Consider the following 26,964-nt stretch of genomic DNA (forward strand, 5'->3'; position numbering starts at 1 on the left):
ATCCTGCATATCAGATATTTACATGACGATTCATAACAGTAGCAACATTACAGTTATGAAGTAGCAACGAAAATAATTTTATGGTTGGGTCACAACATGAGGAACTGTATTTAAAGGGCCAGAAGGTTGAGAACCACTGCAAAGGGATGTGTATGTACTAAAAGACATTTCCACACTTTCATATTCATGTAGCTTCTTTCCGGGGTACATTCTCACATGTAGTGTAAAATAGATACACCATTTCCCATGTACCAAACAATCACAATTTCTCTCTAGAGTGAATTATCATATTACTAAAGGTTGAAAGCCAACACACCTACACTCACACATACACACAAAGTTCTTCCTATATTCTAACATTCATAACATTTTCTGCCTCTGTGAGATTACCAAAGAATATTAACATACTAGAGGCCTGATGCACAAAATTCATGCAAGAGTAGGCCTTCCTTCCCCCGGCAGCCGGCACTGGCTTCCCTCTGGCACCTGGGACCTGGGCTTCCCTCACAGCCCTGGCTTCATCCAGAAGGTCGTCCAGAAGGACGTCCAGTCTAATTAGCATATTACCCTTTTATTATTATAGATAAGACAAAAACAAAACTTTCCCACATATACTACCTTCATAAGGTTTCCCTTCACTGCATATTATGACTTACTCATTAACAACTAGACAATTTTTAATATTTCTTACATATGTGAGACTTCTTGCACACTAAAGCGTTCAGAAATCTCTGAAGGCTTTCCCAGATGTCCATATAAAGGGCATCTCTCCACGTATTTTGGGTTTTTTTTAAATCCTCACCTGAGGATATTTTTTCCAATGATTTCTAGGGAGAGCAAAGGGAGGAAGGGGAGAGAGAGAAAAACATGACTTGAGACACATTGATTGGTTGCCTCCTGCATGCGCCCCGACCAAGGTTGGGGAACATGCAACCAAGGTATGTGCCTTTGGCCAGGAATTGAGCCTGTGACCCTTCAGACTGCAGGCCCATGAAGCCAGGGACTATGTCTGTCTTTTTAATCACAGTATTCCCATTTGACAGTAAAGGTACTTAAGAAACTTTCACTTCATAAAGGACTCAGTAAAGAAACAATGCCAGCCTTACCTAGAGTAATGAGATTCTTATAATTCTCCAGTATCACGTCTCTGTAGAGATCTCTCTGCATTTGACCCACAGTTTGGCTCAAATAAACTCACAAAAATTTTTTACAGGTTTGAATGTTTCTTACATTAACAGTTTGAAAAAATAAAATATTCAGTGCTTCTATACACAGAGTTGTGCAACCATCACTACAATAAATTTTAGAACAATTTCATTACCCTCTACTCCTCATCTCAGCCCTAAACTGCTACTAATCTAGTTATTAACTCTATGGGTTTGTTTATTCTGAGCAGTTCATATAAGTTAAAGGAACAAATACTACATGGCCTTCTGTGACTGGTTCTTTCACGTAGCATAAATTTTTCAAGGTTCATCTATGTTGTAGTGTGAATTAGTATTTTATTACTTTTATGTGATATCAGTTGATGGTCATTTGGGTTGTTTCCACTTTTTGGCCATTGTGATTAATGCTATAAAATATTCATGTTTTGGCTACGTTTAAAACAAATGTGTAAAATTGTGAGTTTGGCACTGGTACACTACTCTGAATAATTCTGCCATGCACATTGGTGTGCAAATGTCTATTGAGGGGGCTGCCCCCTCTCCCACCGCACAACGCACATTGGTGGGAACCTGGTGCTAAACCATTCCTAGATGACATGCTTCTGGGCTCGCGTTTCTAGAGCAGCTCCCTCATTGTGATCTATTGAAAGCTGGCCCTCCGTACAAAGGGGAAAAATGTCTATTTGAGTCCGTGCTTTCAGTTTGATACATACCCCAAAGTGGAATTGCTGAATTATATGCTGATTCTCCATGTAATTATTTGAAGAACAATTTTCCATAGTAGTCACACCATTTCACATTCCCACCAACAATGTACTAGAGTTCCAGTGCTGGAAGCTGGTCCATCCCTGCTGCTTGACACAGTCGCTGCAGGGAAGAAACATCTGCACAGCATATGTTTCAAGGGACCTGGCATATATGGCATACTGTTCTTAATATTTTTGCTCCCCTTCTTAGCGCTATGTGTTTTAACCAAGGTCACCTCTCTGAGAAAGGTTGTTTCCCCAGGTGGGGATTTTTCTCTGGAGTTAGGGATTAACAGGACTAAGGAAGGGAATAAATCAGTAAAACCCCTTAACTAAGTGCCAGGCGGGTAGTTAATCACTTTAACTATGAACAATCACGCTTAAACTACATAATCTTTACTTAGGATAATCTCCTTTAGTTACTTCCTTGTAGCTTAACAGAACAATAGAGTAGTGACCTTGGAATGGAGATAACAAACGTTCTAACCTTTGGAATAGAATGGATAGAATTAAAATCAAATGGTATAAATACAGATGTAACAAGAAAATAGAGATCCACACTCGTCTTGTATACTTGTTTCAGATAGACAAGTGTGGATGGGAGAGTTGGAAGGGGTCGACCTCAGCGAACGTGCCTCAAAACAATGTACCTCCCCCTGCGCTTCGTATCCTGCGGCCCGCCTGCGCCACATCTCCTGTCGCCCAACCGACCAACACCCCCCAATTCTTCTAACACCACTTCTTCAAAATAGACTCGCCCAGGCCGAAAACTGACTTCTGTGCATGGGCCACGAAGCTTCAATCGCACTGTACGTGCGCACCCCCACGTGGTATTTTGTGGAAGAGCCACACTCAACGGGCCAAAGAGCCACATGTGGCTCACGAGCCACGGTTTGCCGACCACTGTTATTGGCCATCTGTATATCTTCTTTGAAGACATGCCTACTGTATTCAAGTCCTTTGCCCATTTTTTAATTGGGTTATGTTGTTGAGCTCTGAGAGTTCCATAAAGATTCTGGGTATTAATACCTTATCAGATATATGATTTGCAAATATTTCCCCCATTTTGTGGGTTGTATTTTTACTCTATTATTGTGTTGTGATGCACAAAAGTGTGTAATTTTAATAAGGTTTAGTTTATCTTATTTTGTTGCCTATGATTTTTTAAAAGTATGTTTTTTATTTCAGAGAGAAGGGAGAGGGAGAGAAAGATAGAAACATCAATGATGAGAATCATCAATTGGCTGCCACCATCACGCCCCCCACTGGGGATGGACCCCACAACCAGGGCATGTGCCCTGACCAGGAATTGAACAGAAGTTCATGGAGGATGTTTAACCAACTGAGCCACACTGGTCTAGCTCTGGTTTCTATCTTGATCTAAAACTGGCTTCACCATACCTCACCCAAAGTAATTAAAATAACGAACAGCCCTGGCACATATCTGGGTTGCAGGTTCCATCCCTGCCCTGGTCCAGGCACATGTGTGAGGAAATCAATCCATTTATCTCTCTCACATCAATGTCTCTCTCCCTCCCCCACCCCCCACCACGTTCTCCCTTTTCCCTCCCTCCCTCTCTTCCTCTCTCTAAAAATCAATGAAAAAATATTCTCCAGTGAGGATTAACAGAAAACTAAAAATAACTGGGAGAGTGAGCAGGATTGTTTGGCCCCAAATGAGAAAGATGCTACTGGGCTGCTCTTGGTTTGCTAACTGGATTCACTAGATGTCATAGAAGGCTTGGAAGACACCATTGCCTGCTGGAGCAATTGCACTTTCACCTCTACTATGTGCTGTTTGACTTTGGTATCAGATAATGCTAGCTTTATAATATGAATTTGTGTTCTTTCCTCTTTAATTCTTGAGAGTTTGAGAAGGTCTGCTGTTAATTCTTCTTTAAATGTTTGGTAGAGTTCACCTGTGAAGCCATCTGGCCCTGAGCTTTTCTTTGTTGGGAGATTTTTTGTTTTTCTTTTTGCTTTGTTTTTAATATATTTTTATTGATTTCAGAGAGGAGGGGAGAGGAGAGATAGAAACATCAATGATGAGAATCATTTACCGGCTGCTTCCTGCATACCCCCTATTAGGGATCGAACCTGCAACCCGGGCATGTGCCCTGACTTGAATCATACCATGACCTCCTGGTTCATGGGTCAATGCTCAACCACTGAGCCATACCAGCCAGGCTGTTGGGAGGTTTTTGATTACTCATTCAATCTGCATATTGTTGATCTGTTCAGAATTTCTATTTCTTCATGATTAAGTCTTGGTAGGCTGTATGCTTCTAAAAATTTAAGCTTTTTTTCTGGGTTGTCCAATTTGTGGCTCAATGGTTGAGCATCTATGAACCAGGAGGACACAGTTCAATTCCCAGGTGGGACACATGCCCAGACAGTGGGCTCAATCCCTAGTGTGAGGAGTGTAGGAGGCAGCCGATCAATGGTTCTCTCTCATCATTGATGTTTCTATCTCTCCCTCTCCCTTCCTCTCTGAAATCAATTAAAAATATATTTTTAAAAAAGAATATATGTATACAAAGTAATTTATATTTTAATATACAGTTGAACTGCATGAGTCCACTTACACACAAATATTTTTAAAGATAACTTTATTGAAATATAATATAGAAAAAATTGCAAATATTTAGGGTATACAATTTGATAGGTTTGGACATATGAAAACACCCATGAAACTATTACCATAATCAAGGTAATAGACATATCCAACACCTCCCAAAGTTTTCTCGTGTCTCTTTTGTGTCGGGGGGAGAAGACCACTTAACATGAGATTTACCCTCTTAAATTTTGAAATGGACAACCCTATATTGTAAACTATAGGCACTATGTTGTACAGCAGAGCTCTAGAAATTACTCATCTAACATAACTAAACTTAATACCCATTGAACAATAACTCTCCAAATGGCCAACCTCTGGAAACCTTCTATTGTATCCTCTGCTTCTGCGTTTGAACATTTCAATAGTTTTTCAATAAATATATAGTCAGCTCTCTATATCCCCATTCCACATCTGTAGATTCAACCAAAACACCATTCTCAATCCATGGGCCAACTGTATGCACTGATCTTTGCCAATTTATATACAGACTTATGCATCTATGGACTTTGGTTATCTAGTGGGAGTCCTGGAACCAATCTCCTCCAGATGCTGAGGTACAACCGGAGTTAAGTGTTTGAGGAGTCCACAGTTATAAGAAATGTATCAGGCAATCTTGACCTAGATTTTGAACTTGCAAGATGGGTGTCAGTGCTACTAACATCCACATTGTTCAGTTGTATAGCATTTAGAAAAAAATAATTTTAGGAAAAACATGAATATGGCATTCCTAGGAAGATATCTGACAATAAATGTGCCAAACCTTCATAGAAAAATATATAAAACTTTCATACTGAGATACATTAAAGAATGCCTAAATAAATGCAGATACTGAGTTGATGGCCTGAAAGATTTAGTAACATAAAGATGTTGACTATCAGTACTGATCAATTAAATTCCAGATATACCAGAATGATTTTTTGTGGACCTCTGCAAGCTTACTGTTAAATGCATATAAAGAAATAAAGGGCACAGCCCTGGCCAGTGGTGCTCAATGGTTAGAGTGTTGGCCCACCCACCGAAGGGTTGTGGGTTCAATTCCTGATTGGTCAAGGGCACATATCTGGTTTGCAGGTTTGATCGCCAGCCCTCTAGGGACTCATGCAAAAGGCAACCAATTGATTTGTCTCTCACATAGATGTTTCTCTCTCTCTCTCCACCCCACACCCACCACTCCGTCCTTTCTACTCTCCCTAAATGTCAATGGAAAAATACTCTCAGGTGAAAAATATCCTCGGGTGAGGATTAATGAAAAAATAATTAACTACAGACTAGTCACCTCAAGGGAAACAGTAGCAGTGTTGCAGAGGGGTACAGCTGGGCCTTAATCCCTGACCAGGGCCTACAGTTCAAGGGTCCCAGTGCAGCATAAAGCTTTGTTGGGAGAGGGGGAAACTGCTGAGCGAAGGTCATGACAGCAGAGAGGAGCAGAGGCACCTCATGGGGAACAAACTGACTTGTTGTCTGAAGTCCAATGCCAGCCCCAATCTGGGCCCACACTCTGAGTGAGTGAAGTCTGACAATGAATCTGAGGTCTATGAGGTGGAGACCAGGACTCAGTGGCAGTTCTACCAGCCCCAGCTGCCCTGGAGCCTGCCAAGTTAGGTTTGGGAGCCTTCTGGGGCCACTACTTGGTATCTGAACAACCATGAGATGCAAGAGTTACCTTTAGAATCAAACCCTTCTGACCACCCAAAGGCAAGCACAATTTTTCTGAACAAATCTGAAATGGATGAGCAAGAAAAAAGGAACTACTTAAATCGTGTTATGTCCAGTGCGTCTTACTAAAAAGTATAGCTAGCTCATGCTCAACAATATTCCTACATGACAGCACAGTCAGCCAGCCTAATTTTAGAACCATAGTCCAATGTGTGGCCTTAGAAATATATTCCCTCATAAAAAACAGAAATGGATCGCTTTTTGGCCTTTTGCCTAAGATCAAGCATCGATATCTGTTCTTATCAGTTTAACATCTGATCCATTCTCTATTTGAATAGATTTTGGGAGGGGGGAGATGGAATCGGAGCTTGGTCCATCCATGCTGTGCATCCACCTGGCCAGGAATGGTGCAACCCCTCGGGAACAAAAAAGAAGAAAAGAAAAGAACAGAGCTGGAAGTAGATCATCGGATATATTTGATGAAAGAACACACCCATTCATACAAGAAATGATTCCAGAGGATCATTTAAGCATAATCCTAAACCCAAATTTATATACAGAATATTTTCATATTGTTTTCAGAGCCACACAGCTAACAGCTAACTGTGCAATAGACTGATTTACTTGGAAAGGCATTTGAGTTATGCCAAGATTGACGTTTGTCCCACTATCTGGAAAAGGATTCCTTTGGGAGCCATTATTCTTGCCTACAAGGTTTGGGACAATCGGGCTATATGGAAGGTGAACTACTGCCAGGTCCTCAAGGACATAATTACAGATAGAGACATACATTTTGCCTACAAAACAAAGCCTGGTGGAGAAGACATGCCTGCACCAGATAATCCCAGGAGTTAATCACTCCAAGAACAAGCATAATTTCTTGGTGATCATCATCTCAAAACTGACCATGAGTCCTGGCCATGGAAGTACATTCAGTAAGCAGGCAGGTCAGAGTACACCTCTGTCAATCTGCGGAGGTCCCACCTGGGCCCGGTTAGGTGCTCAATGGCAAACTGCCTGCGTCTGAAGAAGGAAGTGTTAGAGAAAGTGCAATACTCATTGCTACTTAGAAGGTGGAAGCAGAAAGAACTTCAGGCCGAAATAAGCACCAGAGGCACATCGGGTAGCCTCCGTGACGGGAGGAACTACTTATTCCACTTAGGGACCTATTCCACTGGGGGACAGACCTCAGTTTCAGGTCAGCTGTGCGAGCCGGGTGAGGCGTGCACTCCCTGGGACTATGTGCTGGTGGATATATTTGATGAAAGAACACATCCTTCACACAAGAAATGATTCCAGAGGATACTTTCAGCATGATCCTAACCCCAAATTTATGTCACTCAGGACCACCCCAAGAAGAAGCTTTTCAGTGAATCCCTGAATTTTCCTTCATACTAGAGACCTAAACACGGCTGAAAAGTATTATCAAGACATGGGAAAGTAACACAGAAACTAGATGGACTGTAGGGGAAGATAATGGTTTAAAAACCAAAAAAAAAAACAAAAACACCAGAGCTTTCCTTCACCACAGTCAGAATAACTTTGCAGAAGCTCACAGATTCTTCACAGAAATTTTAAGGATTGAACCAACAAATGCGGTGGCCAACAATGCCGCCATGTATCAGCTCCACCTGGGCAAACTCAATAACTCCCTGGGGGCAGCTTGAGGCATCAAGTACTCAAAAAATTAAAAATATCAGAGAACACATTGGAGCCCCATCAGGTGACTCAATGGTTGAACGTCAACCCACCCACCAAGAGGTCACTGGTTTGATTCCTGGTCAGGGCACATGCCCCAATTGTGGGATGGATCCCCAATAGAGGGCGTGTAGGAGGTGTCCAATGGATTTCTATCTCTCTCCCTTCTCCCTCTTCCTTCTTCTCTCTCTAAAATTTATTTTTAAAAAGTATTTTATAAAAATCTGGAAAATGTAATATAAGCCATTCTCACTCTGTGCCTGTGTGTCTAGAGCACTTATAAATATGGAAAGGAGGTACCAAAAAATAAATAAAAATTATTTTTTATCACCATGTAATGTTGCTAAAGAAGTATTTAAAGGGCTATCTATGGCCTTAAATGCTTATATTAAAAACCACAAACTGAAAATTAATGTGATTTCTAGCTTAAGGTAAGACACTTGATTGAAAAATAAGCAATCCAAAACAATGGGGTGGAAGGCACTGTGGTAGCCACCGTGCGTGGGGAGCTGCTGGGCCACCTGGACGTCCTGCTCTGCCCTCTTCGCTGCCTCTGCTGGGACCCAGAATCTCAGCATGACAAGGAACAGTTGAGATATATTGAGTTAACTTATCTCTGCAATATAGCTTGCATCAAGAAATGAAGAAAAATGGTGAATTAGAAAAAGAGATGACCAGATTTAAGGAACTCTTAAAAATTACAAAAAGGAAGTTAAATGAATGTGAAAATGAAAAGCTGAGTTTCCCTGGAGATTTAAAATCAAATATAATTGAAATGGAATTCAGACTAATATGTTAAAACAGAAGACACAGCATTATCTCAAGAAGCTCCAGAGCAATTAAGAGAACCATAATGCTTTAATAAGTAGTAGTTTGAACTCAGAATTAAAGAGCTGGAATCTGAACTCCAACATGACAACTCAAGACGGTAAATTGGAAAAATATAAGCAACTCTACATAGAAGTATCAAAATGTAGAAAGTCATTAGAAATAAACTACCTGAGACTAACGAGAGGCTAGCAGAGGTCAGAAGCAAACTTTTCCTGCAGAAGCACCAGAACAAATCTTTACTCAGCACTCCTAATGCGAGGCCAGTCCTGGAGACACCTTTTGTTTGGAAATGCTAAGAGTTTTGTACCCAGTAGATATTCTGCTCCGTGAGAAAACTTGGTGATTCCTGCCTCAGAAAAGTTTTTTAAGAACTTAAAAAAAATGCAATCCCACATTTGCAACATTTATAAAATTTCTCTCTCTCCCACTCTGAATTTCCTTGTGCAAAGGTGAAGTCCCAGCAGAAGTCTTCCCCAGGCTGAAGATACTCGCATGTGAGATCAACAGGGCTTTCCCACATACTACATTCTTGGGCTTCTCTTCACTGTGAGTTTTCACATGTTCCTATGGCATGAGTGACTACTGAAGTTTCCCACAGTCATCTGTGGTACATCTTCTCCCCTATATGAACCCTTTTGTGGGCAGTCAGGTTAGAGTTCCTATTGAAGTTTTTCCATAGTCACAGCATTGGTAGAGCTTCTCCCCAGTATGGGTTCTCATGTGTGCCATGAGATGGAACTGCAGTCACTGCACCGATAGTGTCTCCCCAGCCTGGTCACTGCTCCTGGTGAAGGCCTTTCTGCAGTCACAGCATTCATACAGTGTCTCCCAAGTGTGTGTACCCTCTGGTGTATGACAGCTTGAGCTAGATCTGAAGAATTTCCCACACTGGTTAATACTCCTACAGTTTCCCTACAGTATGAGTTCCCAAGTGTGTCCTAAAGGATGAAGCTTTCCCATACTGAAAACAGTTATATGGTTTCTCACCAGCATGATATTGAGCACAGATTTTAAGGGATGAAGGGTAACAACATTCTTTACATTCATTGCATTTCTCTCTTGTGTAATTTCTCTTGGGGAAAAAAAATGTCCATTTCTTCTGATGCCTTTTCCACATAGAGTACATTCATGGAGTTTCTCTCCAGGTTGAGTTGATGCCTGTTAGTTAAGGGATAGTGGTAAATAAAGGCTTTCTCACTTCCATTCCACTCACAGGATTCTTCCCCAGAGAAAGTCTGATATGTCAAGAAAGAAAAATCCCAATTAGAAGTTGGTACCATTTTCAGAGCATGCCTACTGCTTCCACCCTCTTTGAATTCTTTCAAATTAAGGTGAATACTCTGCCACAAGGTTCTATCACAATCATGACATGCATACAGCTTATTATGTACAGACTTTTTTCTGATATTTAAACAAAAACTGAATTACATGTTACTATTCACTATCTGAGTCATATTTGTGGATATGCTTACTTGTGAGAATTCCCTACGAAAAAATATTGAAATTGGTATAGAATGTTCCCTAAACTCATAACTCAGAGACACTTTTAAGGAATTACTTCTCTTGGGTGACGGTGACTGGCCCCAACTTTCTCTCCTTGTGGCTGTACTGTTCTTCTACTTCAAGGCAATCCCAGACTTCCCTGCAGAAAACCAGAAATGAGCCATGGACAGCCTTACCCTTTTCCTGCTAGTACATGGGTTTCCCCAAACTCTATTCTGCTTTGCAGTAGTCTCTTTGGTTTTAAATCTAAGTTAAGACTTCTAGTCTGAAATTAATAGGAAAAAAAACCAAGTTCTTGAAGAAATAAATGCGATAGAGGTAATTTTTAAAATAAGCTAGCCCTACTGGCAGGCTCAGTGGTTGAGTATCAACCTATGAACCAGGAGGTCACAGTTAGATTCCCAGTCAGGGCACATACCTGGGCTATAGGCTTGATCCCCAATGGGGGGCATGCAGGAGGCAGCCGATCAATGTTTCTCTCTCATCATTGATGTCTCTCTCTCTCTCTCTCTCTCTCTCTCTCTCTCTCTCTCTCTTTTTCTCTCTCTCTCTCCCTCCCTCCCTCCCTCTCTCTCCCTTCCTCTCTGAAATCAATAAAAATATTTTTAAAAGAAATAACTGGGTCCATGCTAATTTTTTTTTCAGATATTGACCCTAAGCATGAGAAGTCAATATGACAGGGAAGAATAGACAAGCAGTTAAAGGCAGACTTCAAGGATTTTAGCAATGTGAAGAATTTGACAATGACAGGAACAAGGGGTGGAAAATGGCAGGTGACTTCCTAAGAAATAATTTTGTCAAAAATGAGATGGGAGATAATAGTCTGGTAGAGGGTACTATCAGGCAAGCTAGGTTTGGGAATGGGGGGAAATGGACAAACAAGTAGGCAAGGCTATATTCAAGTAACACTTCATTTACAAAAGTGGACATGTCCTGGAAACAGGACAAAGCTTTCACTGAGCAAAAGAACAGCAGGAGAGAAAAGAGAGGAGGAGAGCAAGGAAACCTGAGGCTTCCAGCTTCTCATCTGAGGCTGAGATTCTCTCTCAGACAAAATAACATGTGAGAAATTCCCGGAAGGGGCTCCTTTCACCCAGGGCTCGCCTGCACTGGGGTGTTGGAGAATTCTTGTTCCTCCACAACTCCTGCTCCGCCTGGGTAAGCACATTGAACTTAGAGAAATTATACCCTGCACATGTAGGAGGAATGTGAAGGTGTGAACGGGGAACTCCCCCCAGAGCCAACATTTTCAGGAGACGGGCATGTGTGACCCCATGAGCAGTGCTTGATGGTACCCAGGACCCAAAACTCAAACTAGCTAATGTCATACCCTACAGAAAAAGGGGACCCTTGGATCCAAACACAGACACACTCTTCAGGAGAACTAAGCTTCTTATCACGAAGAGAATAAAGTCATCATAATGGAGGAATCTTCCTTCTCAAGAGAAAGCATTAGACTAGGGGTTGGAGACTACAGCCCAAAGGTGAGCCACCGATTTTTATAAATAAAGTTTTATTAGAACTCACCCCTCTCTATTTCTGGAAGTGCCATCTGTGGCTGCTTTGGCACTACATTGGCAGTGTTAAGTAGTTGCAACAGAGACCCTATGGGCCACCAAACAAAAATATTTCTTCTCTGGCTCTTTAAGGAAAAGTGTACCTGGCCCTGCTCTACACTGTCACTCCTCAAAGTGTGAGCCACATATCTTTATTCACCATTCTCTTCCCAAGACCAAGAATCATTCCTGGAACATGTCAGGTACTTAAGACATATTTGCAGCAAAAATCTATCAATGAAGACATAAGGCTGGCCTTACCCACTGCGGCGAAGCTCCTATAGTTCTCCAGCATGACATCTGTTGGGCATTTTCTGAGCAGTGCCTATCAACAGATGAATGGATAAACAGAATGTATATAACTCTCTTGATGCAAAGACCCTCTTAACCTGTAGGGGACTTTTGTAAGACTTTATCTGAGCCAAACTGACAATACATGCCAGGGAACAAGATCTCAAATGCTCCACAGAATAACAGTTTTACAGCTTCTTTTAGGAAATGTAAAATAAAGGAAGGTCTGTGAGGAAGATTACATGGAGTGGGGAAAGCAAGGCAGGAATTGCTATACAGATAGTTAACATTATGTGCTTTCTTCAGGGTGATTATGTCTTATTTCAAAACTATGTTAATCTACATGCACAGAAACAATGGATAGGGCTTGCATAAAGCAAAGATAACCCTTTTACTAAAATGTTATAGGTCTGGGGTGTGACTATTCACCATGACCTGCCCATCAATCTATCCATCATCTATCTGCACAGGTACAAGGGTTACTCTTGGCTACAATCCTGTGAGTTGCTGATTGAAGATACAGAAGTAGCTAACATTCTTATAGACATAAATTCTAATTCTCCAGCATGGATGAACTTTGAAAATATTATGTTAAGTGAAATAAGCTACACACAAAAGGATAAATATTGTGTGATTCTACTTATGTGAGGTACCTACAACTATCAAATTCATAGAGAAATAAAGTAGAATAGAGGTTAACACGAACAGGAAATTAGGGTTTGGGGGAGTTTTTGTTTAATGGGTACGGTTTCAATTAAAAAATTCTGGAGATGGGTAGTGGTAATGGTTACACAGCAATGTTAATGTACTTAATACCACTGAAAAGTGCCCTCAGAAAAGGTTAAAAGGTAATTTTTATGTTATGTGTATTTTGCCACACACACACACAAAAATGGCTTCAAGGCCATACCGCCATTGGTAACACAAAGGTCTCTGGAGAAAAGCAAAACACTGTTTTTGTTGTTGTTTTTAAAATATGTTTACATTGACTTCAGAGAGAGGAAGGGAGAGAGAGAAACATCAATGATTAGAATTATCCATCAGCTGCTTCCTGCATGCCCCCCACTGGGGATCAAGCCCACAACCCAGGCATGTGTCTTAACCAGAAATCAAACTGTGACCTCCTAGTTCTTGGGTTGATGCTCAACCATACCAGCTAGGCAAGACATTGTGTTTTATGCACATTTGGCAGCGTGATGTGAGGGGAAACTGTGATATTTTTAATCTATAGTTTCCCTAATTATTTAAATGTTAAACAACAACAACAACAAAAAGTATATGAATGTATTAAACTGTCAAGTACTGTGAACAAAAAGGGATTTCACAGAAAGTAACCTCACAGGGTGAGCTGATCATAAATTCCTAACTGGGCAGATCATGGTGAGTAGTCATGCCCCATGCCAGTAACTTTTTAGTAAAAGATTTACTATGGCCCTGGACAGTTTGGCTCAGTAGATAGAGTGTTGGCCTGCAGACCAAAGGGTCCCAGATTCGATTCCAGTCAAGGGCACATGCCTGGGAATCAACAGTAGAGTAGATGAAGCAGAGAATCAAATCTGCAATTTGTAATATAAGGAAGCAAAAAACACCAAATCAGAACAGCAAAATGAATATAAAAATATGAAGACAGTGTAAGGAGCCTCTGGGACAACTTCAAGTGTACCAACATTTTCATCATGGGTGTGCTGGAAGGAGAAGAGAGAGCAAGATTTGAAAACCTATTTGAAAAATAATGACAGAAAACTTCCCTAAGTTTTGGTGAAGAAAATAGATATACAAGTTCAGGAAGCACAGAGTCCCAAACAAGATGAACCCAAAGAGGCCAACAAGACACATCACAATTAAAATGCAAGAGACTAAAGACAAAGAGAGAATCTTAAAAGCAGCAAGAGAAAAGTAGTTACTTACAAGGGGGCTCCCATAAGACTGTCAGCTGATTTCTCAACACAAACTTTGTAGGCTAGAAGGAATTAGCAAGAAATTCTCAAAGTGATGAAAAGCAGGACCTACAAACAAGGTTATGTTACGCAGCAAAGCTAATTTAGCATTGAAGAACAGATAAAGAACTTCCAAGACAAGGAAAAGCTAGAGTTCATCACCACCAAACCAGTATTATATGAAATGTTCAAAGGTCTTCTTGAGGAAGAAGAAGAAGAAGAAGAAGAAGAAGAAGAAGAAGAAGAAGAAGAAGAAGAAGAAGAAGAAGAAGAAGAAGAAGAGGAAGAAATAATATTTTAAAATATGAACAAGCCCAACCAGTGTGGGTCAGTTGTTGAGTGTTGACCCATAAACCAGGAGGTGATGGTTCTATTCCCAGTCAGGGCAAATACCTAGATTGTGGGCTCAATCCCCAGTAAGGAGTGTGCAGGAGGTAGCCAGTCGATAACTCTCATTATTGATATTTCTATCTCTCTATCTCTCTCTCCCTTCCTCTCCAAAATCAATTAAAACATTTTTTAAAAGGATCACCTACATAAAAAAATATATGAACAATAAATGGAAATAAATACATATCAACAATTGAATCTAAAAAGCACACACCCACAAATGAACAAGCAGAACAGAAACAGACTCAGATACAAAGAACATTTTGATAATTGCCTTATAGGAGGGGGGTTGGTGGGATAGGTGGAAAAGGTGAAGGAATTAAGGCGTACAAATTAGTTATTACAGGATAGTCATGGGAATGTAAAGTACAGCATAGGGAATATAGTCAGTAATATTCTCATAACTATGTATGGTGTCAGATGGGTGTGAGGGTGTGAGATTTATCAGGACCATCACTTAGTAAGTTATGTAATGTCTAATCACTGGGGTGTGAAACTAATATAATAATGTATGTCAACTGTAATTGAAAAATAATATATGATTTAAAAATAAAATTTTAAAAGTTGATCAAGAAAAACAACACCTGCAAATTTTATTCTCCTGGGCATTTGAGATATTGCACCTTGGCATATGTCCTCAGTTTGGCTCAAACTCTCAAAAATTCTCTACACTTTTGGACATTTCTTATATCAATACCCTTCGCTTCCCTTATAGAAAAGATGTCCAGGCCCAAATATAATCTTTTATTTTCTTTTGTTAATAGCTCCCTTCCCCACCCTCTTAGCACCCTTACTTGTTATATGGGATGCAGCCTGATTCATGAATCACTTAATTAAGCCAAATTAGATCTTCAAATTTACTTGTTCAATTTTATTTTTTAAAATATTTATTGTTGAAAGTATTACATATGTCCCCTTTTCCTACCATTGACCCCTTTTGCCTACCTCCACCCCCCAATTTGGTCTTATAACAAAACAAAAATAATGTATATAGCTGAAGCCTCACCTCTACACATGGTTAATCTCACTGATCAAGATGACTTTTATGCTCTGGCTGGTGTGGCTCAATTGGTTGAGCATCCCCTCATGCACCAAAAGGTCACAAGTTCAATTCCTGGTCAGGGCACATGCCCAGGTTTCAGGTTCGGATGTTTCTCTCTCACATCAATGTTTCTCTCTCTCTCTTCCTCTAAGAAAAAACAAATGTCAATAAAACTTTTTTTTAAAATATGACTTTTGCCATCACACACACACACACACACACACACACACACATGCATGGGTGTGTGCACACCCCAAGTGCCTTCCACTTGGAGCCCTGGTGACAACATACTCCAGACCTGAGTGCAGATTCATATTTCATTTACTTTCCACCTTTCCAACCAAAAGAAGAGCTTCTTAAATCAAACATCTATAGTCCTATGAAATGTGCCCATATACATTATCTTTAGAAGTCATGTGACACATATATTATTGTAAGTTATATGTAATGTGCCCAAGTTATTGTGGCTTTTATTGTTACCAAACAGAAAGAGTTTGTCCACTGGTGGTAGCAGAGCCAGACACCAAAAATTGCGGTAGGCATATATGGACTATTTTATTATGAATGGTGCCATCCAAGAGAACGGGAAACTAATGCTCAAAATCCTGAACTCCTCCATGGTTTACAGACAAGGGGTTTTATAGAACAAAATTATGAGTCCTCTTAAGTGAGGGTGTTGGGGACGTGTGTCTTGCTGATCGGTCAAGAGTGAGGTAAGGAAATAAATTTATTTTTATTTTTTTAGTAAATCTTAATTTGAGGTCTTAGGTCAGCTTCAGAGTCCCTCTGTCCAGTTTTATGGGGGATATGGCCAGGAGTTGTTCTGCTTTAGGCCTCGGGAGCTAAAACTCAACTTAGGCCATGATGTTGTCTTTAGCTTAACAGAAACGCACACCTTGGGGTTGAGTTAAGGCATGGCCATTGTTTCTAGCTGTGCTCGGGGGGTTAATGACTAGTAAGAGAAAGAGCTATTACAGCCCATGCAGTGAAGAAACTGAATAGAGCTCTGGGGCTACATATTAAACCAAAATCATACATTAAATCAGGACACTTGGTTTCATTGTCACCTCGTCCTGGCAGATGCCATTGTTTTCCAGACTGGTTCCTTGGCCTCCTTGCATCTCTGTGCCTAATAGTTAATGCTCCATGAGGTCCACAGAATTCTCTTGGGGAGGAAAAAAGTCTACAGAACGGATTATGCCCCTTCCCTGCTTACGAATTTCTAGAATGCCTCCTATAGGATACGGCAAAAAGCCCAACTCCCAACCTCAACACCCAGTGTCCTCCCTGCAGCTGAAGGCAGGTTCATGTAACAGCAAGGGTGGAATCACAAGGCAGAGCAGCCAAGATCATTCACAGATCATTAGCATGGCTGTTGCCTGTGAGACCCTTTCCAGACTATCAGGCACCAAAATCATCCCTAATCCCTGGCTCTTCAGCCTCCAGGGAAAAGGGGATTGGGGGAAGGAGCTGGTTTCTGGCAGGGAGTGGGGCTCTGGGGTCTTCCCCTGGAACGCCACCCTAAGCTATCCTTTGTCAATGCAAAACTCCAGGAGGCCTGACGACATGTTCTCCGAGCCACCTGACCTTCTCCACCCAAAGGTTCTCTGCTTTCCCTCCATTAGGGACCCAATTTGCATCATTAGGTCAAGCCCAGCTGCTGAGGAGATGTGGAAGGAACACTGGAGCCCTTCGGGCCAAATCGTGTTGGGTGGGGATTCCCCGGGTTGGGTGGGGGTTCCCCGGGTTGGGTGGGGATTCCCCGGGTTGGGTGGGGGTTCCCCAGGTTGGGTGGGGGTTCCCCGGTTGGGTGTGATTCCCCAGGTTGGGTGGGGGTTCCCTGGGTTGGGTGTGGATTCCGCAGGTTGGGTGGGGGTTCCCCGGGTTGGAGATGGAGGAGAAACTCAGCCCTGCCGGTCCATTTGCACAGGACACCCTCCGGAGCACTGGGCGGGGTGGAGGGGCTGTCTGGCTGGGGGCTCAGGAGGGGCCGTGGGGTGGCTGCAAAATCACCCCTAGACCTGACCCTTTAAACACACACACTCCAGACAGCTGACACCTCTCCCTGGAGGATTCTCATGAGGAATGTATTTTCTGTCACGGGGCCACCGAGTCTCTAATTACTCACCTTCTTTTCTGGACCGTGCAATTACCGCAGTGGTGCACGTTCATCGCCCTCCTCCACCCCATCTTTCCATAGACATCGGTTACTTTGCCTGCGATGCTTCCTTCTTCCCACCGCACTTGGCCCCCACCCCAGTAAATGGCCAACTGGGATGGAGACTTGGGTGAGCGCTCCCACAGATCTAATCAAAGAATTGTTCCAAGGACCGTGGTGGGCAGGACCCATAGCCAGTTTCCCCTTTCACACCCCGCCCCTCATCCCACCCCACCTATTGTTCTCACCTTCCCTTGTTATACTAAGAACGTGTCACTCCTGCCTGGCCCGTGCGGCTCAGTGGGTTGAGCGCCATCCAGTGCACCTGAAGGTAGCTGGTTCAGTTCCCTGGAACCGCACCTGCCTGGGCTGTGGGTTGGATCCAGGGTTTCTCTCCACACCGATGTTTGTCTCTCTGTCTCTCCCTCTCTCCTCTCAAAAAAAAAAAAAAAATCAATGAAAAACAACAGCAACATATCCTAGGGTGAGGATATAAAAGAAAAAGACAAGGGCAACGTGTGAGAAATATTTTTAGAAACAAGTAACCTGTGCTGCTGGATTTCCTCAAATTATTTTTCCTCCAATGTCTCACCTGAGTTTTTAACCTCCCTGAGAAAAACAACCTCTCTCTGAGGGTTAAAGTCCATTTTCTGCTGCCAACATTCTTAGGGCTCCTCCCTGCCCGTGGGAAGCCCTATATTTCTGATATAAACCATTTCTCTGATGCTTTAGGCTTCTGTTAGGCTTTGGGCACAAGCATATACCACCAAAATCCACTTTAATATAATAATACCGGCATCAGACAAGCCCTGGAGTGAAATTCCGCGGGGCGGGGGGGAGGGGAGGGCGGGGGGGCGGGGCGTGTCCGGGGGTCCAGCTCAGCGGCGGAGCATCGCACAGATAAGCCAAGGTTTCGGGTTCAAATCCCTGGTCAGGGCACAGGCGGGGATGCATACATAAATGGATGTTGCTTTCTCTCGTCAATAAAGTATTTTTAATAAATAATAAAATCAAGTCAAAATATGAAAGTTACCATTCTGCAGGGACCATAGCCTCCGGAGGAGGCGGGCTGACCCGAGGCGTGCGGAGCTGGGTAATCCTCCTTTAATGGTAAGCCTGTTCTTTTCATTTCCCCTTATTCTACTTCATTTTCTTTTCTTTATTACACTTATTTGTTTACACTCACCCTAGAACCCCGAGGAAGCATTCTCCCCAATGAACTCGTCAGGCAAAAATAGCTGAGAAAACGTTATGCGATCTCACTGTCATGCCCCTGCAAAAAGCAAGTCCCAGGCGAACGTCTCCTTCAAACGGAGGCAGCGAGGGAGCTCCTTGGGGTCCATCTCACCTGCGCCTCCTCACCCCCAAACCCGCGCTGTCCCAGGTCACAGGGCCGGAGGCCGGACGGCGGTCAGCTCGCCTCCCACCTCCGAAGCGATGGGGCCATTACAGGGGGGACTGCGGCCGGTGGGGCCGTTACAGGGGGGACTGCGGCCGGTGGCGCCGTTACAGGGGGGACTGCGGCCGGTGGCGCCGTTACAGGGGGGACTGCGGCCGGTGGCGCCGTTACAGGGGGGCTGGGTGGCGCCCGGTGGGGTCGTTACACGGGGAACGAAGGCCAGTGGGGCCGTTACAGGGGGAACCGCGGCCGGTGGGGCTGTTGGGGGGGGGGGGCAGCGGGGAGACCGGTGGGGCCTTAACTCCGGCGCATCCCAGAGCCCCCCCCCCGCACCCGCCCATTCCCCCCCCCCCCCCCCCCGCGAGTGCGGGGCAGCGCCGGGCCTGCAGGCTCCTCTAGGGACCTTGAGGGCAGAACCGGGGAGAGGACGGGCTGGGATGCGGACCCGCCGGATAGAGGGAGCTCCGCTCCACCTGCCTTGGCGCCCGGGCCGAGGGCTCGGGCACAGGCCCGGGTGTGGGCTTGGTCCCCGGACACCGGAGGCAACCAGTGGACATTTCTCACGTCAATGTTCCTCTCTCTCCCTTCCAATCCCTCTTTAGAGAAAATAAAAAGTAAAAGGATTTCATGCTTTTCCTTTTATTCGTTCAACAAATCCTTGAACCTTGCCTTCACAGAACTTTTATTTCAATCGGGAAGAGGACAGGTGGTGGGGGAAATACTCAAGAAAACGCCGTGCAATGCCACATCCGATTATTTCTAGTCCATTTCCGAGCTTCATTCTGTGAGGATTCAATCATTTCTCTTTAAAGCCTTTTCAAAAACTAGAACGCAGCCAGAGCCGGTTTGGCTCAGTGGATGGAGCGTCGGCCTGCGGACTGAGGGGTCCCGGGTTCGATTCCGGTCAGGGGCATGTGCCTGGGTTGCGGGCACGTCCCCAGTGGGAGATGTGCGGGAGGCAGCTGATCGATGCTTCTCTCTCATCGATGTTTCTAGCTCTCTGTCTCTCTCCCTTCCTCTCTGTAAAGGTTCAATAAAATATATTAAAAAAAAACAAAAAAAAAAAACTAGAACGCCCACAGAGGACAGGAAACGGATTTGTAGTGCGACGAATACTTTTAAAATCCACGGCCTTATCCATCCTGTGTCCCTTCTGTATCACAAACCCCGCTCCCCGCCGGAAAAGGAGCAATATCCTGCCTTTTGTGGTAATTACTTTATGTTTTACCACCTGAGTGTTCATTCCTAACACCGCAGCGTAATTTCGTCTCTTTTTGAGTTTTATGGACTCATGCAGGGTTTTTTTTAATTTAGTTTATTTCACTGAACACTCTGAGATGGATGCATATTTCTGTGTACACTGTAGCTGGGCGGGGCCCACTGAGGGGGACACCGCCCTCGGCTGTCTTCCGGCTGAGGTACACGCCCACTTCCGGTTTTGAGTGCAGAAAGGGCGGTGCCCCAGAGGTTGGAAAGGAAGAAGCAAACTACCTTACCCGGGGGTGGGGCTACAGCGGCTCAGCGATCAGAGGGCGGGACCCGGGGGCGGGGCCGGTGCGAGGGCGGGGCTTGGGCGGGACCTCGCTTCTAGTTGCCCAGCCCCCGGGATGCCCAGAAGGGCTGTTCTTGCTCTTCTTCTCTACATCCCGAGACTGTACAGGAGAGCACCAGGCCTACAAAGGTATCAGCCAGCCCACAGAGTGGGTCGCCTCTCCATTCATCCCATTCCTTCTTTAGGCTCTTTGAAGAAAGTTTTCATTTTCTTCAGTAGATTGTATCTTTCAGCTAGGTTAACTCCTAGACCCTATATATACATATATATTTATGTATATTTAGTTTTTCGTTTCATTTCCCATTTTATCATTGTTGGGGAGTTCTGAGAGATGAGGGCCATGCTCTGACTTAAATCACAAATATAAATCAGAGCATCCAGCTGATACAGCAGATGCTGTCCCGCGTCTGAAGGGTGAAAAGGTCTACAAATGTTAGAAATTTCTCAATTCCTGTGTTATGAAAACATAACTTACATGCAAATCTAGTAAAGAGCTGCCCTCTTCTGGCAATTACGGGTATTACATGCTATCTCAAGCAGCTGTTCTTGAAACCAGTCCACTTTCCTTCCTTATTGGAAAGGTCCTATTTTTTAAAAGCGTTTTTCAAAAATAAAATTTAAAAATTAAATAAAGCACCTTACAGTCCCACTATACCTTTGGGTTATAACATTTGCCTAGTGTTTGGCCTGGGCGGAAAGGAGCGGTGGTAGGAGAGGAGTGACAATTTGACAGATGAAAGAACTGAGGCCCAGCGTCATCTGGACACAGAATTTCTCACACTTCATCCCCAGCAACTAGGCTGAAGGAATTTAGGGAATGTCTGCAGATTTCTGGGGAGAGAGTGAGCAGCAAGTGCAAAGGCCCTGAGTGTTTGGCCTCTTTAACCAATAGCAGAAGCCTGGTGTCTGAAATGGTTGAAGTGAGTTGGGTAGGATGGAGACTAGAAGTAAATGAAGTAAAAAAAAGTAACAATCAAATTATAGTGGCCGCCTGGACAATTATAAGAATTTGGGGTTTGTCTCTGAGTGAAATGGGGAGCCCATGAAGGGTTTTGAACTCCAGAAACAGCATTATCTGAATATATATTATTGCATATTACCCTTTTATTATATAGGATAATGCTGAAAATATATCTATATATATTTTTAAAATAAAGACTGAATATGCAAATTGACCATCACACCATCACAAATATGGCAGCATCTGGCTGCATATTATCCTTTTATTATATAGGAGATATATATATATATGATATATATGTTTTAAAGATATCTTTGTCTTTTGTGGGTCTCTAAGGAGGTAAAGATCAAATCAAGGAGGAAAGATGGAGGTGGCTGGACGAGGGTGGAGGGGAAAATGGAAGGAATGGGACTGGGGTTATTAAGGCAGAGCAGATGGGTATCTGCTGATGACTTTGATGTGTAGTTTGAGGCAAGGAATCAAGAATGACTCCAAGGATTGATTGTTTTCCACTGTCAAAAATGATTCTGGACATTAATAAAGAGAGACTTCATTTAAAAGATTATTGCAACAGGAAGAAAAGCCTACTGCAGTGAGGAGACCATAAGATTCTGCATGCATCTAAAAAGGCAGGCAGGAAAAAATTCTTTTGTAGAGAGGAGTAAGCAAAGCTCAGTGAATGTCTGTGTTTAAGCAGGTGCAGTGTGGGTGCCTGACATTAAGCTTTTGATCGCTGAGGCATCCATTTCAAAGACACCCATCTTAAATAAACATATTGCCACTGCATGAATCACTTACTAGCTAAATTCACCAACAAAGAGTCAACCCTCGAAACCCTAGGCCCGCACCCTTGACCCCAAAACCTTCTGGCCCTTTAAATACAGTTCCTCCTGTTGTGACCCAACCTTAAAATTATTTTCGTTGCTACTTCATAACTGTAATGTTGCTATTGTTATGAATCATAATGTAAATATCTGATATGCAGGATGGTCTTAGGCGACCCCTGTGAAAGGGTCATTCGACTGCCAAAGGGGTCGCGACCCACAGGTTGAGAACCGCTGCTCCAGGACCTGTGAGTAATAAACCTTGCCTTTTCAAAGTTCACTGACAGTTGTTGCTAGGGTGTTTCTTGCAATCATAATAGGAACTACAACGGCAGGTGGAGGCACAATATTGGCTTTTGGTCAAGGGGAATGTCTGGGGGATCTCACCACAAGTTGTAGGGGGCCACGGGAGTATCCTAAGTGGTTGTAGCCAACAACATCACTATCAGTAGGCTGAAAACTACACAAAACAGGGCTGCAATCTGCTTTAGCCTGAGTTAGGGAGGAAACGCCATTTCTCTGGCTTCCTGCATCCAAGTATTGGGAATTTCAACTGAAGTGACAGTCCTGAGCGCTCTGCACATACACAACCACATACTTTATCTGACTAGTGGGCTTGAAAAAAGGAAAGGAGCTTCTTTGGTTCACACCCTTTTCCTCTCCCTTTGGGAGTCTGTTGGAGCCCAGAGAGAGGGTATTTTGATCAGCTGAGGCCAGGCAGTCATCACCCCGAGGAGCCTGTGGCTGACCAGCTGTGCCATGCCCAAGCAGGTTTAGCAAATTCAGGAGTAAAATCATCAGAAAGCCCTCTGGAGCCTCATGTTGAAGTCACATGCTCTGTTCCTGCTTTTATCAGTCATAAAGCTGATTAAATCATCTGTGATTCCTGTGACTGGTCTTAAACTTGGGAGGGAAATTAAGATATGTCACTGATTTTCTCCCAAGTTTCAATAGTAGACAAAGTTCTAGATTGTACACCAAACTTTCCACAATGACTCCCTCTGGGGCCTGGGATTAGAAAGAGGTTCACTCTTTGTAATGTTCAACATCTTTGCAAGCATGTATCATTTTCCACATCAGGTTTATTTTTAACCAAAAAGAAAAGGTGTATATTTAAAAACAAATATTCATCATCAGTGACTGGATAATACACTGTGCTATAGCTATACGATGGAATATAGTGGTTCCCCCCTAATCCACAGGGGATATGTTCCGAGACCTGCAATAGATGCCTGTAACTATGAATAGCACCAAACCCTATATATACTATTTTATATATATATATGCCATAATAAAGTGTAATTTATAAATTAGGCACAGTAAGAGATTAACCACAATATATATATATATATATATATATATATATATATATATATATATATGCCAAGTGACCATCAGACCAGTCACTATGACATGCACTGCAGCTGGCCAACCATCCCAATTGGGGGGCAGCCCCTCCCCCCAGCCACCCTGGCCAGGCCAGATCACGGCCAACTGCCCACAGCAAGCCCTGCCCCCAACCGGCCCCCATTGGAGTGAGCCAGCCGGACCCGACCCATGCACAAATTTGTGCACCAGGCCTCTAGTTAACTTATAATAAAATAAAATAATTATAACAATCCTATATAATAAAAGCCTAATATGCAAATCGACCGAACAGCAGAACAACTGGTTGCTATGACGCACACTGACCACACAGTGTTTTATGGACCTTTATGGATGTGCACTGACCACACAGAATTCCTGCTCATTTTCACATCAGGAGGTTATGGGGACTCCTCTTTCTGGCACTGGTGCTCCAGGATGGGGAGCCTATTGTGGGGACTTGAACCCCAACCTCCTGGTTCATAGGTCGATGCCAGGAGCATCTGTCCTGAGCCCTCAGGCCCCAGGCCAGCCAAGGTGGGTGCCAGCGGTGGCCCCGCCGGTCACCCCACACAGGGAGGCGACCAGCAGTGTTGGCAGGGGGTGGGGCTGGCGAGCAGGCGGCACCAGGCTGGCCAAGGCGGGTGCCAGCGGGGGGCCCCAATCACCCCACTGGTCACCCCACAGATCAGCCCTGGTCACCCGTCAGGCCTAGGGACCCTACCCGTGCATGAATTTTGTGCACCAGGCCTCTAGTATACTATAATAAGTTATGTGAATGTGGTATTTCTCTCTCTCAAAATATCTTATTGCCCCTGGTTGGTGTGACTCAGTGGTTAGAGCATCAGCCTGCCCACCAAAGGGTCATGGGTTTGATTCCTGGTCAAGGGCATGTACCTGGGTTGTAGGTTCCATCCCCACCCCAGTGGGGGTGAGTTCAGGAGGCAACCAATTAATGTGCCGTTACAAAAGAGAGCCCTAGGAATATAGAACTATTACTTTAAAGAAAAATAGCCTCAGTAGAGATGGAGATGACTGGTTCTGGAGTCCATGAGATATGGGTAGTAGAAAACATGTCTTAAGCAGCCAGTTCCTGAATCCACAATCCACACAAGACAGGGACTATCATAAGATGACTTAAAATCCAGCTGTCTAATCGTGTTGTCCAGTAGAGTGGCCAGTAACCCCATGTGGCAGTTAACATTTTATACACCTATTGAGATATCATTCACATACTATTAAGTGAATTTGTTTCTCGGAATTTTCCATATACAGGTTCACGTCATCTACAAAAATAAATAGCTTTACATCTTCTTTTCCAATCTAGCTGCCTTTTATTTCTTTTTCTTGCCTAATGCTCTCATTAGAACCCCTAGTACAATTAGCATATGAGATGAGAGCAAACATCATTATCTTGTCCTTGGTTTTAGAGAAATTTTTCTGACTTTTACCACTGACTACCATTGTAATATCTGCTGGGGCGGGGGGGGGGGGGGGGGGGGGGGGTAGTTGTTTTTTAGATGTTGTTTATCAGGTTGAGAAGGTTTCTTTTTAAAATCTCCCAAGTTGTTGCCTGGCCTGTCTGGCTCAGTGGTTGAGCATTGACCTATGAACCAGGAGGTCGTGGTTCAATTCTCCACAATAGGCTCCCCATCCTGGAGCACCAGTGCCAGAAAGAGGAGTCCCCACAACATCCTGCTGTGAAAATCAGCAGGGATTCTGTGTGGATGAGGTGGAGGCTGATAGAGATTCAGGTGTCCTCCTAGGGCCAGAGCACAGTCTCACTAGCTCCCACCCCAAGCCCTAAACAGCATCAAGGGGACAGTAGATTGAAAAGAGCATCAGGGACAAACAGGGAGGAACTGAATTGTCTGGCTTCAGAGTGAGAGCTGGAGGGACGGCTCTGCCGGGGAAAGAGTGCTGATGGAGGCCATGGTTTCCTTGTTGAGCTCTCTCCCCACCCTGCCTGCAGGCACAGGCAGTGCCAAGTCTGAGTCTCCATCAACCTGGTAACACCACTTGCCTCACCTGGTGATTCCATGAGACTGGGCTCCATGCAACTCACACAGGCCAGAACCTCCTTCGCCAGCTCTTCCTCACACGCAGCTGGCCCCTGCCTGTGCTGTGGGCTTTCCTAAAACCTCTGAAAGGTCATAAAGCCCAAACAAGCAGCTGCTGGCCTCAGAGTGCACTGTATGTCCTGCTAAGTGGTCTCAAGCTTGGGGCACAAGTGGCAGCTGCGCTCTATTTGCAGCAGAGCCTTGCCCAGGCAACTCCGAGCCCAGCACAGGCAGCTACCAACTGTAGATTGCTTTTTAGCTCCCACAGTGTAGCCCCAGGCCCGGTACAGGAATCCACTGACCTTGGCTTTCACCAGAGGCCTTCCCAAGAGGCCCAAATACCAACACACCTGGGCCTGCAGTACTGTAGGAAGCATGGTGGTGGGCAACAAGTAAGGGGTCCCTAACTCCAGGGCTCCCATGGGATTGAGGTGTAAAACCACATTGAGCCCCAGTGTGTACTCTCCAGTCTATGCATTTCAAGATGAAAGAGCCCTTTGCTTGGCCAGGCCCCAACCCCATGCCAGCTTGTGGAAGCTAGGTCTCTGGAGAGGAGGTCTGCACTGGGAGCTCTGTGTGCCCAGAGGTGCAGAGGCACAGCTGGCCCAGTTCCCCTGCCCAGGCCCTCGGGCCCCGTGTAGCCCCACTGCAGACCAAGAGCTGGAACGTGGAAAAGGCCAGCAGCTATAGGACACAAGCGCTGACCTGGCCAGGGTCTCCATCTATCCCTCTATGTGCCTCTCTGTGCTCCCTAAGCTAGGCACTGTGCTGTGAGGCATTCACTCAGTGTCTGGCTCAAGCACGTTCCAGGCCAAGTTTAGCTCAGCCTCTGATGCCTGCTCGGGAAAGCACTACATAGCTAAGAAACTAAAAGTCCTGCCCCCTTAGTTTACTCCTGGGCTCTCCTCCAAGACCTGGAACTGACCCTGGAGGGGTCCAGACCACCATTCTTAACCCACTCCCAACAAGTTGCTTCTGAGTCAGGCCAACACAGGGTTCTCCCTCTCTGGGCTCATCCTTGTGTCCTATATTACATGGAAATGCCTCTCAGATTTGAGCAACAGAAATCAGGTGACCAGGAGGGATGCTTGGGAACAAGGTGATTCGGTTCCCATGCAGCAGGAAACTCAGTGAGCGCTGAAGGCCTGGGGTAAATAGTTAGCTCAAGTGTTTGGTCTAGAATGGGGCTGGGGTTGGGTACAGACCACTTAC

At 44.2% G+C, this 26,964-nt stretch overlaps 2 pseudogenes; both read left to right on the forward strand.

Moving 5' to 3' along the window:
• The first annotated feature begins 5,966 nt into the window (after positions 1 to 5,966).
• The window catches only part of LOC118659245, a 46,644-nt pseudogene continuing 25,646 nt past the window's right edge, over positions 5,967 to 26,964 (forward strand).
• LOC118659534 lies at positions 6,439 to 6,603 on the forward strand (annotated as a pseudogene).

This window comes from Myotis myotis, unplaced genomic scaffold (genome assembly GCF_014108235.1).
Source record: "Myotis myotis isolate mMyoMyo1 unplaced genomic scaffold, mMyoMyo1.p scaffold_m19_p_6, whole genome shotgun sequence".
Taxonomy (NCBI): Eukaryota; Metazoa; Chordata; class Mammalia; order Chiroptera; family Vespertilionidae; genus Myotis; species Myotis myotis.